This window comes from Mus caroli, unplaced genomic scaffold (genome assembly GCF_978045245.1).
Source record: "Mus caroli unplaced genomic scaffold, Mus_caroli_1 scaffold_6, whole genome shotgun sequence".
Classification (NCBI taxonomy): Eukaryota; Metazoa; Chordata; class Mammalia; order Rodentia; family Muridae; genus Mus; species Mus caroli.
The window spans coordinates 85,197,501-85,216,233 of NW_028227261.1; the positions used below are offsets into that span (position 1 = coordinate 85,197,501).

Genomic DNA, 18,733 nt, shown 5'->3' on the forward strand with positions numbered 1-18,733 from the left:
ATAAATATATTGCCTCTAGTCTCTTTTATCTAGTCCTTTCCTTGCAGTGCTCCTGAAGTTAATCTAATCCCATCTGGAGTCTGGGACCATTGAACCTTGGGAAAATTAATTTCTCTGTGTCTCCATTTCATTGTTTTATCCTAAGATAAATATTGTACCTCTCTCTTAATTTCCTAGTAAATTAACAATAATTTTAGTGCTGGTAGAATAGATATCATACAATACATGGTGTGTAACAAGGAATAAATAAAACAGTAAATAGTGGTAGAGATAGTTAATGTTGTTTTTATTTCTATTATTTGTGTTTGCTTCTGAAGTCGAATTCTGGCTACCTGTTTCAATTTTATGTCAACTTGACACAAGTTAAAAGTCTTCCGAGAGGAGGGAGCCTCAACCGAGAAAATGTCTCCATAAGATTGGGCTATAGGCAACCCTGTAATATTTTCTTAATTAGTGATGTTGGGGAAGGGCCCAGCCCATTATGAGTGGTTCCATTCCTGGACTATATATATATATTTTAAAAAGCAGGCTGAGTTAGCCATGAGGAGCAAGACAGTAAGCAGCACTATTCCATGTCATCTATACCAGCTCCTGCCTTCAGATTCCTGTCTTACTGAGTTCCTGTCCTGATTCCCTTCCATGATGGACTATGATATTTTAAGCGTAAGCTAAATAAATCCTTTCCTTTCCAACTTGCTTTTGGTCATAATGTTTCATCACAAAAATAGAAAACCAAACTAAGACATGACCTTATTACACTGATCAAGAATTTTGAATTTTCCTTTGCTTATGACAAAACTTTCAGGTATTTTCAAGTAATTATATTGTAATAGTATATAATTCCAAGTACCCAAATCAGATCTGATGAACCTCAGGAGTGTTCTCTAGCTGGTGGTACTGGGATCTTCAGTAGCGAATAGTTCTATGATCAAATGCAAACTTATCCTAGATTCAGGGATCCAGGTAACTGTTTCTCCCTCTGTGCTTCCTTACATTTTTCTGCAGCCATAGTAAGTAAATTTTCTCTTTGCTGAAATATTTAACACTATAACTCCTGGTGTCTCTTAGGATAGTATTCTGGTATCAAATACATATATCTTCAGTAAGTTATTCATTTAATAATATGTTTAAGAATTGGTCGCATGTGAGTGCTAAGCTATACTATATAGTCTTCTGTAGGTTATATCAGCAGCTGCCTTAGGATGGCAGCTTTTAATTGACCTGCCCTTTTGTTCTCTTTGCACTCCTCTGAATGACTTTTCCAGGCGTTACAGTGAGTAAATAGTTCCAGGCCTTAAGTTGCTCAGCTGGCTTCTGTAAACAGAAAGAAGGCAGATTCAGTCCAATGACAGAAGCAATAAGTAGTACTTGAAATTGCAATTCTTTTTTCATCACATTTGTTTTCTGTTATGTTAATAAGATTAAGACATTAATGAAATTATTTAGAGTATTTTAAGTATATTTAGGTATCTCTGATGATCTTTTTAATCTACAATTCTTGCTGTTTGTAGTTGTAACTAAGGATGCTGCTTTTCAGAAAGATTCCTTATAACAAAAATGTAAGGTGGAGAAAAAACTACTACTGTACATTTTTTTTTTTGCCTTGTATCTTCTAGTTGTCAAGGAACTCCTCAATTAAGTAGCAAGTTTGTTAACTTACAATCAAGCATGAAACTCAAGATTACAGAGCAATAAACAGTGGTTTCAGGTTTGACCCCAAGTCCCTTGACCTCATAGACTAATTTCTTTCCAGTGTTGTCTGGGCCAGCATTGCTCTTCAAATTCAATTTCTGTGTTAACAATCACTTCCAACTCATTAAACTCAGGACTACTGTGATCATGCTGTCAAAGGAAAGGCCCATATACAGTCAAAAATGGTTACTGAGATGGAATATTGACCCTGCAGATAGTAAGATAGAATACCCTTTCAGGAATCAAGCAGTATGTACTAGAAAGTACTAGGTCAATCCTCTAAGTGCATTTTAAATTTGACAATGGCATATAAACTTAATTGGAATAAAATTAATTCTTATTAAATGGAGAAGTTTTCACATAGGCTTTTAAAATGTGTACAAATAGAGAAATAGTAACAACAAAAAGATGAGTGTCTAGTTTCAGGTAGCAGGTTGTTAGTCCAGCTAATTAAATGAGGATGCATTTAAATAAAATAAATCAATGACAAGTACTGAAACAAGAATGTTTATCTTTGATTTTCTGTACAATATATTTATTAAGACTCATAAGCCAAAAGCAAATGCAAGATGCTCTGTGTCACCAGTTGAGAATTAATTTTGTTTCTTGAGCAACTGTTTCCTCCCACCCACCATTTGGTAATTATTCAACTTGATGTCGCTTGCTTACATAGGGAAAGTCAATGAAAGAGATATATTGAACACTACTAGGTAAATGATCCATCTCTTATCTGAAGTAAAAACGTTGTGTGATGAAGTGAAATGCGTAAGAACATCAGAGTGAAACAAGTGTAAATGTGCCAGCTGCCTCAGCCACTTACTGCAACTGTGGACTCAGACAATTACTGCACTTCCTTAAGTTTCAGTTTTCCTTTTAATAAACTTGGGCTTGGAATCCCTGCCCTTAAAGTTTGTGTGAGCTACATGTTAATAAGTAAAATGCTCAACGAAGGTTGGAGCATTGTTGATAATAGTGAATGGTAATTTTTCTCACTGTAATTAATAAATGATAAGGTTAACTATGCTAGTATGGTTTTTATTGCTATGGCAAATCCCTGAGAGAAGAAAAACAAAAGGAAGAAGAATTTTCTTGGATCCTAGTTTCAGAAATTTTAGTTCATGATCAATTGACTGCTGTATTTGGCGGGGGCGAGGGGAGCTGTGCTATGATAAAATTTGGTCATAGGAATCTGAGGCAAAGGAGGCAAAGAGGCCTGGGACAAGACACAGGGCCAAGGCCATATCCCATTTAGGCCCCAACTCTGCAATATTCTCTGACACCCCCCCCCCAATAATACAATTGAGTGATTCATCAGTGGATAAAACCATTGATTATGTCAGCACTCTAAACACATAATTATGTGAATAGATCCATCAAAGGATCAAACCTTCAACACCTGTACCTAGTGGAGGATATTTTATATTCATATCCAAACCATAGTACTTGGTTGGAGATTACACTAATAGTTGTATGAAATAATTTGCTGACAAGGTACTGATCCAGGAAAGTTAGAATATATTGTTATCCAGATATGTATGACCTTCAGTGGTGAACTTACTTAGAAATAGAGATCTTAGAGAGATTCACGGAGGGAAACCATCTGGAATAAGCTCATCAGAATGTTTCTGTGTATCTCAAAACAGAGATGTAAATAATTCTATTTACTAATGCTCGGTAGACTATATAATGGGAAAAGATCAGTTTTTACTGCTGCTGATAATGATTAGGTTAGAAGTAATCTCCACAAGATTTATATCAAACATATAATTTTTAGGCATAAAATTTTACTAGGTGATAAAAATTATTAATAAATTAATTGAAAAGTGAACCAGTACTGATAATTGGGAAATTTGAATATTATAAAAGCTACTTATGCTTGGTTTATTAATTTTTAGGATAAATTAAATGGTTAGAAAAATTACTATAGTATTTTTTGGAAGGAGTATAGTAACAATTTAGAAATATAAATAATTATGAAAAATTAAAGGCAAATGTGGAGAACAAATTAGTAATATGATATAAAGCTGTAGCTAGTAAAAACATTTTATGCTTGCATATAAATAGATCAACCTAATAATTTAAAAATTGATTTTGATACTTTATATATGTATGTATATGTGTGTGTGTGTATATATATATATATATATATATATATATATATATATATACAGAGAGAGAGAGAGAGAGAGAGAGAGAGAGAGAGAGAGAGAAAGAGAGAATGTGTGTGTATGGTTTTCTGTGGGTGTGTGTGCAAATGTGTGTACGTGGCTGGATGACATGTCAACCTTGTTTGTCAATTCTTCAGGTGCCATTCACCTTGTTTTCTCAAATTGGGTGGGTATGTGTCTTGCCTTTGTTATGGGAATGGGGGCAAAAGGTGGTGCGTTGTATTTCTGTTGTATCATACATCATCATGTGTCTGAGCACCGCCACCACCCCACTTGCCAAGAAAGCAGTGCCTATGGCTCAGTAAAGGGTGCTGAGATTGTCTGCTTATCGTATATGAGTAACCACTTATATACTGGAAGCCTATTGACTGTGATGGGTAGCATATTACCTTGGAGTAGATAGTGAGGACTCATACTACCTGAATCTCTATGTAGAAGAAGCACATCAATAAAATATATGCTACACTCGCCACGTCTCCCTTAAAAATATATGCCATCACACCCTGTGTTTTACATGGGTTTTGTTGATTGAACTCAGATCCTCCCATTTGCATGGCAGGCACTTGCTCTGCTTAAATATTTATTTTTGATAAGATTTTAGAATACTTTGTATATCTGTGCAATAAATACAATGTGCAAATATCTTCTCCTACTCTGTGACTTTCAGTTCTGAGCACTCTCTGAAAAAGTTCATTTTGTTTTATTTTAGTAAAGTTTAGTTTAATTTGTATGCCCTTTTTTGGGGGGGTTGTATTTCTGTTGTTATATTTAAAAGCTCTTCCTATATTGTAATGATTTGTCTAACTCAATCAAATTTTTCTGTGTTTTATTTTAATATGGTCTTGTTTTCATACTATGTATTTAGGATAATGGTCCTTCTGATAAAACTTTTGTAAGTAGGAAGTTAGATCAAGTTTTAGTCTTCTTCCTCTGGAAACTTTGAATGGTGTTAACTGGCAGGCTGACAAACTCTTGGGTCATCTGGAAGATGGGTCTCTGAACGTGCTTGTGGGAGATTCTTCTCACTGAGTTATTTGAAACCAGAAGACCCACTTAGAATGTAGGCAGTACCATTCATGGGCTGGGCCCTAAAATAAATGGGAAAGACAGAATTGAGCAACAAATATGCACTCATTGCTCTCTTCAAACTGTGGACACAAGTGAATAGGTCCTTCAAGCTCCTGCCGCTGTACCTTCCCAACAGGGATGGACCATAACCTAGAATAGAACTGAACTGTGAGGTAAAATAAACCCCTGTCTCCTTTAATTTCAGCAACTAGAAAGGAAACTAAGATTAACTGAAACTCTTTAAAATTATTTTTTTAAGGGGAAAAAACAGCCTTTTTACATATGGTTGGCTTTTCTCTTTGTCAAAAAATTGGTTGATATCTGTGAAGGACTAGATGGAGTTTGGGAGGGATTGAGGTGTGACCCACCACATGTGTGGAGGTCAGAGGACAATTTGGGGAAGTCAGAGAGAAGTCGAGTTGCCAGGCTTTGTCTCACCAGCCCTTCATATCTGTTTTTCACTGATAAAACAGTACCCTGGTTGCTGCTGTTTTACAGGAAGTCTTAAAAACCACCTGTAATGAGTTCTACACTTTTATTCTTTGCTCTTTCCTTTTTCTTTTTTCTTTTTTTCTTTTCCTTTTTTTTTTTTTTGAGAATGAAAAGGGTTTATTTCAGTTTTCAACTCTCAAATCACACTCCATTGCGAAATTCCTAGGCAAATGGATGGACCTGGAGGGCATCATCCTGAGTGAGGTAACACAATCACAAAGGAACTCACACAATATGTACTCACTGATAAGTGGATATTAGCCCAAAACTTAGGATACCCAAGATATAAGATACAGTTTGCTCTTTCCTTTTTCATACTCACTTTATTTTAAAACCTGATTATGAATATTTTTCCAAAAAATTACTCTGGTATTTTGATTAAGATTCATTGACTCTGCAGATGTAATTATTATGGTATGTTTTCTCTAATTACTTAAGTCTTCATTTCTTTCTTTCACAGGTGTTTGTAGCTTTAAGCCTAAAAGCTATGAACATTGTATTAAATGTATACCTAATATTACATATTAGGTTTTATTCTTAAGAGTGTCTTTAAAATGAATTCTAATAGTTTATTTATAACATGAGGGAATAAAATTGTTTTTAATATGAAAATATTTTTTAGGATTTATATTTAGGTATGTGTCTATCTGTGTGAGGATATATCTCTGTGGGTTCTGTGAAAACCCATAAAAGGACTGTGTATTCCTTGGAGCTAGAGTTATAGGCAGTTGTGCACCACACAATGTGGGTGCTAGGACCCATGTTTGGGTCTACTGGAAGATCAGCAAGCCCTCTTAACTGTTGAGTTATTTCTCCAGTCTACGGGCTTTGGAATCATTGTTGACTTTGTATCGTAAACTCTTTACTGTTGTCTCTGTGAGGAGGAGGAGTGTTTGTTTCCCAAGCTGGCCTACATCTGTGGACTCGGGTGATTCCCCAGAGTAGCTGAGACAATGTGCTCATGATACGATGACCAGCATAGGATCACTGATATAGAAAGAGCTTGGTGTCTGGTATTGAATTATCTCTTGAAATTATGGATAGTCCCTGACTTGATGCTTTTGACTTTATGATGGTGTGAAAGCAGTATGTGTCTATAGAAATTCTATTTTAGATTTTTAATGTTGACCTTTTCCTGGGTGAACAATATGTGGTTTGACATTTTTATGATGTGAGGCAGTGGCAGTGAATGGTAAGTAGTGGTCACTCTCCAATGGCCTCCACAGTTGCCAAGCTGGTGTTTGTGAAGTTTAATATATGTTGATATAATATTTTTAAATGTACATATAAACTCATTGTCAGTTTAGGAACATGCATACTTTGTAATATGCTTGTTCTGAATTTGAATTATTAAAGTTATAAGTTGTTATTTCCTGTACCTTAATATATTAGTTGAAAGAAACTTTTATTTTTACATAAAAATTTAAAAATTCCCTTACTGAGTACCCTCCTTTTGTTTATTTTTATAATAATACTGTTAAAATTATTGAGACAAAGAATTAATACTAATAACTATAATATTAACCAATATTTACCAATAATAGAACTATTATTTGAATTTTAAAATGTTCCCTATCGGGGGTGACTTTCTTTTTTTTTTTTTTTTTTTTTACTATGTTTGTAGCAGCCTTATTTTATTTATTTATTTATTTTTTATTACGTATTTTCCTCAATTACATTTCCAATGCTATCCCAAAAGTCCCCCATACCCCCCCCCACTTCCCTACCCACCCATTCCCATTCTTTTGGCCCTGGCATTCCCCTGTATTGGGGCATATAAAGTTTGCAAGTCCAATGGGCCTCTCTTTCCAGTGATGGCCAACTAGGCCATCTTTTGATACATATGCAGCTAGAGACAAGAGCTCCGGGGTACTGGTTAGTTCATCATGTTGTTCCAACTATAGGGTTGCAGATCCCTTTAGCTCCTTGGGTACTTTCTCTAGCTTCTCCATTGGGAGCCCTGTGATCCATCCAATAGCTGACAGTGAGCATCCACTTCTGTGTTTGTTTGGCCCTGGCATAATTTCACAAGAGAGAGCTATATCTGGGTCCTTTCAGCAAAATCTTGCTAGTGTATGCAATGGTGTCAGCGTTTGGAAGCTGATTATGGTGGTTTATGACTGCACAGAGACAAGACAGCTGTGACAAGACAATAAGATATATATCATCTATGTAAATCTCAAGTTTCCGAAATGGTGTGAATGTCTTAGAATCCATAAGTTCTTTCTTTAAATAATAATAAATGTAGATGAAGCAGAAAAAAAAAATGTTCCCTATCAGGCTCCTTATTTGGTGATAGTTCTAATACAGGATCTCAGATTGCATTATGTGTCTCTTCTTAGGTGCCCCCAATAAGGAATAGTTCTATCTGAGATAGTCTTTTATGACCTGGATACTTTCAAATAATACTGATTGCTAATTTTGTCCAGTATTTGAGATTGAGTTTGTGTGTATGCATGTGTGTACACAAGTGGTGTGTGTGTATGTGTGTAAACCAGAGGTTCCTATTGAGCACTTTCCTCAGTCTTTATGGGCACAGCCTAGGTAGTTATCCTAGCTGTCAAAGTAACTGTCATTCACTAAGTTTATTTCCATTTTTATTTTCAATCATTACCCTAGATAATAATAAAGTTTCTATTGTTTTTATTTTCATATTGGGGATTGAACCCAGAGTCTCGTACATGCTAGCTAAGTAAGCGCTCCTGTTCTTGTGCTATATCTCCAGGCCCTGTGATTTTTTTTAAGTTGAAAAAGGTTATTTCTAAGCTGGCTTTATAGATCATTTGAAGCCATGGACAAAAGATTACGGTATTATGCTTTCAGCCTGGGTACCTTCTGTGTTATTGCCAGCTGTTCTGAATATATATACAGCTTTAGCATCTATTTCCTTGAATGGAGGCTGAAAGCTTTACATATTTCTCCTAGCTTCTTGAGAGGCACTTTCTGTACACATTGAGTTTACTCATGAAGCCCCCAATCTGGGTTCCCCTGCTACATTTTCTAGTCTTGTAAGAACAAACTGTACCAGCCTTGCTTTTGCCAGAAGAGCTCCTGGTAAACACAGAAAAGAATCCCTAGACTTATCCTGCTGACTCAGCTGCCAAGTTCTCCCACACACTTGCTGAGCCCCCTTCTGATGCCAAGTTCCACATCTTGCTGTTTTCTACTATCCTATCTTATTAATTAGAATTTTACTGTAAGCAAGCACTCTCCCTTCAACCAATTTTTTAAAACATATTTAGTTACTTATTTAGATCATTGTGGCCCTGTGATATTTGGTTGTTATTAAACTGCTAGCTTTTCCAAATCTCTTTTTATATGTTCTGATGTTGAAGTAAAGACACAAATCAGTAAATAAATAAAATGTAGTAAGGACAGAGAGAGTTATTTGTAATTGTACAAATAGTGTAACTGTACCTAACAGTACCTAATTCTAGCCTTTAAAAATGTTAAAATGTAAGTTTTGTTATATCTATTTTGCCACAATTAGAGAAAAAAACTTTATATCAAGGAACTAAGAAATCAATAAGTAAGAAAATTGTCCCTAGTATCCGTCTAGTGACATTTGCCTCTTTATATACTAATCATCTTTGAATAAAATTTAGCCTTGGGTATTTATAAATACAATTCAAATTAATTTGGAGTTAAACTCGAATTGTGTTGTATAATTTATTGTTATTCTAAAAATTAAATCACATGGTGGTTCACTTCCTATGATGTTCTATTGGGAAAAGATTTTTTTCTTTTTTTTTTATTAGATATTTTCTTTATTTACATTTCAAATGCTATCCTGGAAGTTCCTATACCTTCCCCCCACCCTGCTCCCCTACCCACCCACTCCCACTTCTTGGCCCTGGTGTTCCCCTGTACTGGGGCATATAAAGTTTGCAATACCAAGGGGCCTCTCTTCCCAGTGATGGCCAACTAGGCCATCTTCTGCTACATATGCAGCTAGAGACATGGGCTCTGCTGAAGGGACCCTGATATAGCTGTCTCATATGAGGCTATGCCAGTGCCTGGCAAATACAGAAGTGGATGCTCACAGTCATCTATAGGATGGAACACAGAGCCCCAGTTGAGAAGCTAGAGAAAGCACCCAAGGTGCTGAAGGGGTCTGCAACCCTATAGGTGGAACAACAAAAGATTATTTTACACAGCACCATAAGGTTGTTTCGTTGTAGTCATGGCCATCTTCGTCTTCTCCTTCTGCTCCTCTTCCTCTTCCTCTTCTTCCTCCTTCTCCTCCTTTCTTCCTCTTCCTCCTCCTCTTCTTCCTTCTCTTTCTCTCCTTCCATCCATCCCTCCCTCCCTTTCTGTCTCTGTCCCTTCCTCTCATATATGTGTGTGGGCATCTGTGTCATTGTGTGTGTTGGGGGCCGGTGCATTTCAGAGGACAACTTTGTGGTCAATTCACTCCTTCCAACTTCATATGGCTTTTAGGTACCATACTCAGGTCATCATGTTGCTTGCTTGTCAGTTTATAAGGTGCCTTTTGAGAAAATGAAAATGAAGTCAAACCTAGAAAGTGTAATTAAAACACTTTTATTATCCTCCCACACGTTTTTTGAGATCAGATCTCACTATATAGCTCTGGCTGTCTTGGAATTCACTTGAGATCAGAGTGGTCTCAAACTTACAGATTCTCTTACCTTTGCCTCTAACGTGCTGAAATTGAAGGCATAGGCCACCAGCCCCTTTCTATATATTTCATACAAGATCCTGTCATATAGTCCAGAATGAACTGAAACTTGTGAAGTTTCTGCCTTGATCTCCCTAGTCCTGGGATTTCAGGACATACTGACCTTGCTAAGAAAGCAGTGAATTAATGAATCCATGGAGTCTAGTTGGGTATCTATAACCAGAAAAACCAGTAAGTACTTTTAATGTAATTGCTGTATGTGGTACTAGGGATGGAACCTATGTATTAGAGATAAGTGCTTATCATTGAATTGCATCTTCAGACCTGAAGCCATTTTAATATGACTGGCTTTGCTGGAAGTATATTATTTAGGCCACTGGGGGTCAGCTATCTATTACTGTATGACAACAAATCACCACAAACCCCAGAGTCTTCAAACATAAATTAGTGGTTTATTTCTGTTTCTGGAGGAGTTTGCTGGGTTTGGGGAGGCTTATTCATTATTTTAGTTTGCTTTTCTGTTGCTGTGATAGAACACTGACTAAAATGAACTTAAGAAGGGGGGAGTTTATTTTATTTTACAGCTCCCAGGTCACACTCCATCATTGAGGGAAGTCAGGACAGGAGTTCAAGTGGGAACCTGAGGGCAGAAGCTGGATGAGGGACCACAGAGGAGTATAGCTCACTGGTATGCTTATGTTTTGCTTCAGTGACTTGCTCAGCTACTTTTCTAATATAGCCCAGGACCATTTGCCTAGAGGTGATTCTGCCCACAATGGGCTGGGCACTCCCACATCAATTAGGACAGTCTGGTGGAGACATTTTCTCAGTTGAGATTCTCTTTTTCCTGATGACTAATTTGTGAAGGCAAAAACAAACAAAAAACCAGCATAGCCATGTAGTTGCATTGTTGCATTTAGTAGAAATAGAGAGTCTAAGATGGCCTTGTTCATGTTTGGTGCCCAGTCAGGAATGGGTAGATAGCCAGATTTTTAATCTGTCAAATTTCCTTAGTTTTTTGAAATTAGATTTGTTCATTTTACTTTATATGTGAGACTTTTGCTTTAGTGTCTATATATGCTCTGTGTGTGTGATTGGTGCCTGCAGAGGTCAAAAGAAGTAATTCAGATCCCTGATAACTGAGGTTAAGAATAATTCTGAACTACCCTGTGGATTCTGAGAATTGAACCTGGCTCCTCTGCTAGAGTAACTCGTGCTCTTAACTGTTGCCCTGTCTCTCAAGCCCCCTGTTTGTAGAATTTCTTGTTGGATAGTTGTTTAGATCAGGTATCTGACCTAATTTAATCTGTCCTAAATTAATGAAGCAGAAGATGTAAGATGCTGTGAGACCAGGTTTGGAACTGGTCACTCAAGACTACATTTATAAGGCCAGATAGGGGCTTCAAATTAGACTCTCTCTTTTGATGAGGAAATACAGCAACATCACAGTGCAAAAGAGGTGTGGACACAGGAAGAATTCACTGAGACTCATTATTATAAGGATCTACAATGAAAGAATAGGAATTGATATAGTAAGTTCTCAGTAAATACCAAAGTGTTAAGAAGAACGGGTATAAGAATGTAGGCTAGTAATGGTACATGTGCTTAACATGTGGGTTTCTGGGCTCAATACCCACCCCCCACCCCCCACAAAAGAAGAGATAAAAGGTTAAAGAGGTAGATGGCTGAGGAAGGCTCATGTTTTGCATCAATATTTTTTGAGAGAGCATTTTTCAGAAGTTCAGAAAAGATTATAGAACATTAAAGAACATGTGGTAAAGAAAAAGAACCAAGTCTATATTTTAGTTTGAGAAATTTTATTTGGAAGATAAATGCTTGATCTATGGACCAGAAGATTAAGGAAAATATGTTTTAGGTTCTTAGAGTACACATTTAAAGGTAGAAAAAGGTATAAAAAGTGCAAGATTGAAAAGATGTGATTGGAGGTAGTGAGGATAGGGCAGAGTCATGAAAGAGCTGGGAGAGGCTGATAAAGAGCACAGTTGGGGAACTAGTAGTTCATCTTGAAGCAGCCAGACAGTCAGAAATTACAGAGAAGGCAAGTAGACAAAGAAGAAGAGAAATAGTCCGTGTCCGTGACACTGGATATAAAATTATTTGCATTTCCTAACAGTAGTTTTAGACTTCCTAGGATTTCTATATAAGTCGTTTTCTCAATTATAAAGCAAGGTTTTATAATCCAAAGGCAGAATATGTAACCAGAGATAATATAACCTTTTATTTACTTATTTTGTAATGATACATGATGATTCTCAGGGCACACACATAAACGCAAATACACACATACACACACACACACACATAGGGGGTCAGAGGAGGGGAAGGGGAGAGGGAGGGAGAACATAAGACTTACCAAAGGCCACAGAACTAGCCAGTGAGCCCTAAAGTATGACTTTAAGTGGTTATGGCTTTGTCTAATAATATTTGTTAATTTCTCTGGTCCTGGATAGTTATATGATTTATTTCTTTTCCGGGGTATCAGATTTCTCACTCACAATCCCTATGTCTCATGATTGCAGTGGATAACAAAGGAGACCATTTGTGTCATTTCTAAGGTTATATCTGATACATGTAGCAGATGCTCAATGACCAGAAATATCATTTTCAATATTGGTTGTAAAGGCTAGCTGTTACCTTTTTAGAACTTGTCATCTTGTCCCATTAATTAGATGAATTGTCCTTGAATTGTGGAATAGGGGCAATGAGCCAGAGGTAAGACACACTAATAGCATAACCTTAGCTATGAGACAGAAAAAAATGTGCAAAACTTCACTCCTTTATTCAGAAATATTTACAATAAAATAAGTTAAATTTTACTATAAAAATTGTGGTTGGGATGTTTTGTGGCTACATCTCTATTTTTAAAAGGAAAATTTAGAGCATATCTTTACAAGTGGTGGCTTTTAAACTTTTACATTTCTGTGATGCCTGTTTTAACTCAAGAAACTCATCAGCTTTAACATTGTTTGCCAGATTTTCAAATATTTATGACCCTATCCTAGCATAACATAAACACAAAATGTAATTTGAGTATCAGTACTATGTTAAAATAAGTCACTTTATTAAAGAAAAATCTGGTGATTGTTACTTTTCTTTATAATGAAGACTTTCCAAGATTTATTTTTTAAATATACAAAAATAAAACATAGTCCTAATAAAAAGTACAGTTTGAAACACAGGATACCTACAAGAAATCAGGCTCATGGTCAAAATATAAGCTTTCAGGTTTACATAGTAAAAAAATGGCCATCTTACTAAAAGCTGTCTACAGATTCAATGCAATTTCCATCAGAATTCCAACATAGTTCTTTACAGACCTTGAAAGAGCAATTCTCTAAAAAACTAAAAAAAGACAGGCTGATCAATCGAATAGAATTGAAGACCCAGAAATGAACCTACATACCTATGTACACTTAATTTTTGACGAAGAAGCCAAAACAATGGAAAAAGGAAGCATCTTCAAGAAATGGTGCTGGTCTAATTGGATAGCTGCATATAGAAGAATACAAGTAGATCCATATTTACTCAAATCCAAGTGGATCAAAGACCTCAATATAAAACCAGATATACTAAATCTTATAGAAGAGAAAGTGAACTCATAGGTACAGGAGTCAAGTTCCTGAACAAAACACCAATGACTATGGCACTAAGATCAGCAATTAATAAATGGGACATTATAAAACTGAAAAGATTCTGGACACCACTGCCAATAGAACAAAAGGGCAGACTACAGAAAGGGAAAAGATCTTACCAACTCTACATCCATCAGAGGACTAATATCCAAAATACATAAAGAATTTAAGAAATTAGACACCAACAAAACAAATAACCGAATTAAAAACTGGGGAACAGATCTAAACAGAGATTTCTCAACAATGTGATCTTTAATGGCCAAGAAGCACTTAAAGAAATGTTCAGTATCCTTAGTCAACAGGGAAATGCAATCAAATCAACTCTAAGATTCTATCTTATACCTGTCAGAATGGCTAAGAGCAAAAACTCAAAGGACAGCTAGCTCATGGTGGCAAGGATTTGGAGCAAGGGCATTGCATTCCTCCATTGCTGGGAGGAGTGCAAACGTGTACTGTGGAAATCAATTTGGAAGATTCTCAGAAAACTGAGAATAGTTATATCTTAAGACAACTATACCACTCCTACGCATGTATCCAAAAGATGTTCCACTATACCACAGGGACACTTGTGCAACTGTTTTCATAGCAGCTTTATTTGTAATAGCCAGAAACTGCAAACAACCTAGATATCCCTCACCTGAAAAATGGATAAAGAAAATGTGGTACATTACAGAGTGTAATACTATTCAGCTATTAAAATAAGAACATCATGAAATTTGCAGGCAAATGAGTAGAACTAGAAAAGATAGTCCTGAGTGAGATTACCCAGACCCAGAAAAACGCACATGGCATATACTCACTTATAAGTGGATATTAGCCATAAAGTACAGGATAACCATGGTATAATCCACAGACTCAAAGAAGTTAAATAACAATGGTCCCAAGGGATGATGCTTGAATCTCACTCAGAAGGGGAAAAAAATAGACATCAGAGGTAAATGGAGGGAGAGAACTGAATGGGACAGGGGGTAGAGAGGGGACATGGGCTTTAGATGTGTGGGTAGAGAGAGCTGGGGAAAGAGAATGAAAATTAGTTGTGGGGAGTGCATCTCTAAAAGAAGTCAGAGACCTATGACAGGGAGACTCCTAAGAGTCTATGGAAGTGACCCTATCTGAGATTCCTAGCTGTGGGGGATAGGGATATGGAGCCTGAAGTGGCCATCTCTTGTAGCCAGTGGAAGGAGGACAGCAACAAAACCTTTGACTAAAAATTTGTCCTGCCTACGAGATGTACACAGATAAAGATGAAGCAGAGATTGAGGGAATGGCCAACTAATAACTAGCCCACCTTGAGGACCCATTCCATGTGAGAGAACCAATGCCTGAAAATATTAATGATACTCTGCTATGCTTGCAGACAGGAGCCTAGCATAACTGTTTTCTGAGAGACTTCATCCAGCAACTGATGTAAACAGATGCAGAGACCCATAGCCAAACATGGGGTCTTATGGAAGAGTCAGGGGGAAAATTGAGGGAGCTGGTCAAAGTCATCACAAGAAGTCCTTACTAACTTGGGTCCATATGGTCCATGCTACCAAAGAGCATGCATTGGCTGGACCTGGGTTCCCTACACATATGTAGCAGATGTCCAACTTAGTCTTCTTGTGGATTCCCTAACAATTAGAAGGGAGGCTGTTTCTTACTTTTTTGCATGCCTTTGGATCCCTTTCAGCTACCTGGGCTGCTTGATATCCCAGAGTGGTTGATACCTAGAGGGAGACTAGCCTTCTCTGAGAAGTGGGGAGAGGGTCTGAAGGTGGGACTTGGAGGAGAGGAGGGAGGGAGATTCTGATCAGAATGTAAAATTAATAAATAATGAAAAAAAAAGAATCCCTTGATATACAGGCGTGAAATGTAGTATCCTTTGATTTTGTCAGTCCTCTTCCCTCCCTCCTCAGTGTAAGAAACCAGAGAAACGGTTATTGTAGGCTTCTTGGAAAATGGTGACATTGTATATTGGACACACTGAATACACCCCAAGTTAGTATACTTAAATGAATTTTCCTAGTCTTTGTATGAACTGAGTTAGACTTTTAAAAAAATCTCAAAAGGAAATAAAAATATAAAAAGTGAGACAGAAATCCTGTGATCTTCCTCTATCTACATAATAGCCATCATAATCCTAAAAGTTTTTGTTAGTTCAAGTATATTTCTTAATATCTATGTTTGAATGAAATGCTTACTTTATGACCACCATTTTATTATTATCAACTTAACATTCTCTTTTCTCAGAAATTTACATAGTAAATAAACCAAGGACAGCTTTTCATTTTTTATTCAAATCTTTGATTTACCACTTTTATGGTTCTTTTTCTTCTATAAAGTGCTAACACACTGTTCTACAAAGTTGCATGTACCTTTGAACATCACTAGTAATTCTAAGATTTATAACATTCAGGAAGGACTTTAAAAGGAAGTATATGGAGAGGGCCCACATTTTCTAGGTCCCACTAAGTTGCCTAGGTTGGCCTCAGATTCATGATCCTCCTGCCTTAGCATGTAGAACAGCTTGGGTTATAGGTATGTGGTACCACTAGTAGTTGAGCAAAAACATAAATGATAAAAGTTTTTTTTCTCTATTTTTTTTTCTTTTTTGAGTCCCATGATAAAGTTTGATGGAGAGAAAAAAATGCAAGTATGTAGAGGGCCCCCAAAAGCTTAGTTACATATTCATGAGGATAATTTCTCCCAGAATAGGTATTTGCATATAAAGAAGAGTTATGGGACCTACAAGATATCCATTTCCCTGCAAAGCCAAGGAAGTTTCATCTCTTGATATTTGGTAAAGGAACACTGGAAGAAATATGCTGTTAGGTATAGATTCAGTAATACTTTCACATAAAAATCTTTCCATAAATTCAAGTTCTCAGGAACTACTGCCCTTCTCTGAGCTTTTATATTCTTATTTTCAAACACTTAGAACAGTTTGTCACCAGATTTTAGGTTTTTAATTTTTTCAGGGTTCAAATCACTATAGTACAATGCTCTTTAGAAACTAGACAACAAAAGATTACCTAGGATAGCAGTCTGTCTGTGAGCATTTGCATTACTTTTTCTAGTTATGTCTCTATAGAGTTTTTCCCCTAAAACTTGAAGACTTTGGAAGATAATCTGCTACTCACTTTATAAATAGTATTCCATATTCAGTTCTTAGAAACTAAATGGGCTTTTGGCATTTCATCCATACTATACATGATTAGCTTCTGTTACTTCATTTCTATAGTGTCTGCCGTGGTGACTTAGCATTAATGGCGTTATTAATGTATCACTTTGTATTGCTCTGGTCATCTGTGTTTCTACTTCATTAAAAGTCAGTACTTCCCCTGTTGCCTTGGGCACCCCAAAGTTCTTCATATTACATTTATCAACTGAAATTGTGGTTTTTTTTCATTTTCATAAAATTTTCTACTAAGGTGATTGCAGTGTTTCTGTATTGACTCCTATCTCGTTCCATATGAATGTCTAGAATTGTGAAAGGTCTGAGAACTTCCTTACAAGCTAACAAACTACCTTGATATAATGAATGCTCACAGTGTTTTGTATTTATTGTAGTTGCTCATATCTCATTTAGCATTGCCTGTTTTATTGAAGACTGTCACTGAGATAGAGCCCAAAAATCTGAGCTATAGTTTAAAAGATGCATATAACATCTCACATTTACTCTAGCTTCCTTTCCTTCATTGTTTTGGAAAGATTATCATGATATTGCATCATTGCTTTTCCCTATCATTGGATTTTTTTTTTTTTTTGCTCAAGTATTTCATTCACTCTATTATGGTCAGGCTGACCTAATACCACAATACCAAGGGTTTCTAATCAAATCTGGGGTATATCATTTCTTATTCCTGAAACTTCTGTCTTAAATCCTTCTATTCACACCACTATATCATAGCCATATATATATATGAGTATTGCATGTAACCCACTGTATATAAGATATTGTAACAGTACTAACTTTGTTTTCTAGATATTGTTCAGAAATCATCTCACCCATAGAGCATATCGAAGCTGTGTCCTATGAATTTACCATCTGAATTACATTTGTGCTGTTCTGTGTGGTATCACCATTCTTACGTTCACTATTATAGTACTTTAGACCCCATTCTGGGACTATGACACAAATGCTATCACTCCACACTGTTTACAGACGAAAAAAGGAAAGCAATATCTTGCCTGAGGCCATAAAGTTAGTAAGTTCTGCGGCAGGATGTTGAATGTTAGCTGACTGCTTCTACAGTCTCTTTGCTTTATTGCCTCATTAAACTACTCTTGTATGAGAGTTACAGGGAGGAGGTATATTTTCTTTCGCTGTTGAAGTAAACTTTAGCTTTTTCTTGAATTTTGGTCTAGCAGAGGTCTTGCCATGGTAGGTTGCAAAGCTTCATTATATACAAAAATATTACCCAGATAACAAAGTGTGTGTGTGGGGGGGGGGTGGGTGGGTGTGTGTGTGTGGGTGTGTTTACTGTGGCTTGCATCCAGGTAGGAAAATGTTCCACTAAGTTACAACCCCCAAGCTAAAAGTAAGAATCTTAATTTTTAGGTAGAGTTAAATCCTTTCCTTAATCTTGGAACTGAAAAATGTTTGAACTCTCCATTAGGTTTTATAGTTCACTACCCAATGCTTGAAATATTAAAAAGAAAACAAATTATCCACTAGTATATTCATTACATCTGCAGATTGAAAGGAAATGGAAGAAATGAACTGATATCAAAGCTTAGAAACTTGAGAATATATGGAAGTTTGGCCAAATGTGGATTTTGTGCGGAGTCCTTTGTTTTTCCTTGTGCAGATATACTATTTTTAAATTGTATTTCTTTCTCTAAAGTACAAAATTAAACACCTTTATATCTTTCTATGTTAGACTCTGGATTTGCTGCTATCTGGTAATTTTTTAATAATCGAATTATACTGAAATTAATTTCCCAAATTAAATTTTTATGACTTTGCCATTTTATTTAGTGCCTTAACTATCAACAAATATAATTTGGTTGTTTTGGGTTTTTTTTTTTTACCCAGT

At 36.3% G+C, this 18,733-nt stretch overlaps 1 protein-coding gene across 1 annotated transcript in view; it reads left to right on the forward strand.

Moving 5' to 3' along the window:
• The window catches only part of Megf9 (multiple EGF like domains 9), a 108,440-nt gene that overhangs the window by 29,503 nt on the left and 60,204 nt on the right, over positions 1 to 18,733 (forward strand). The window lies entirely within an intron of this gene.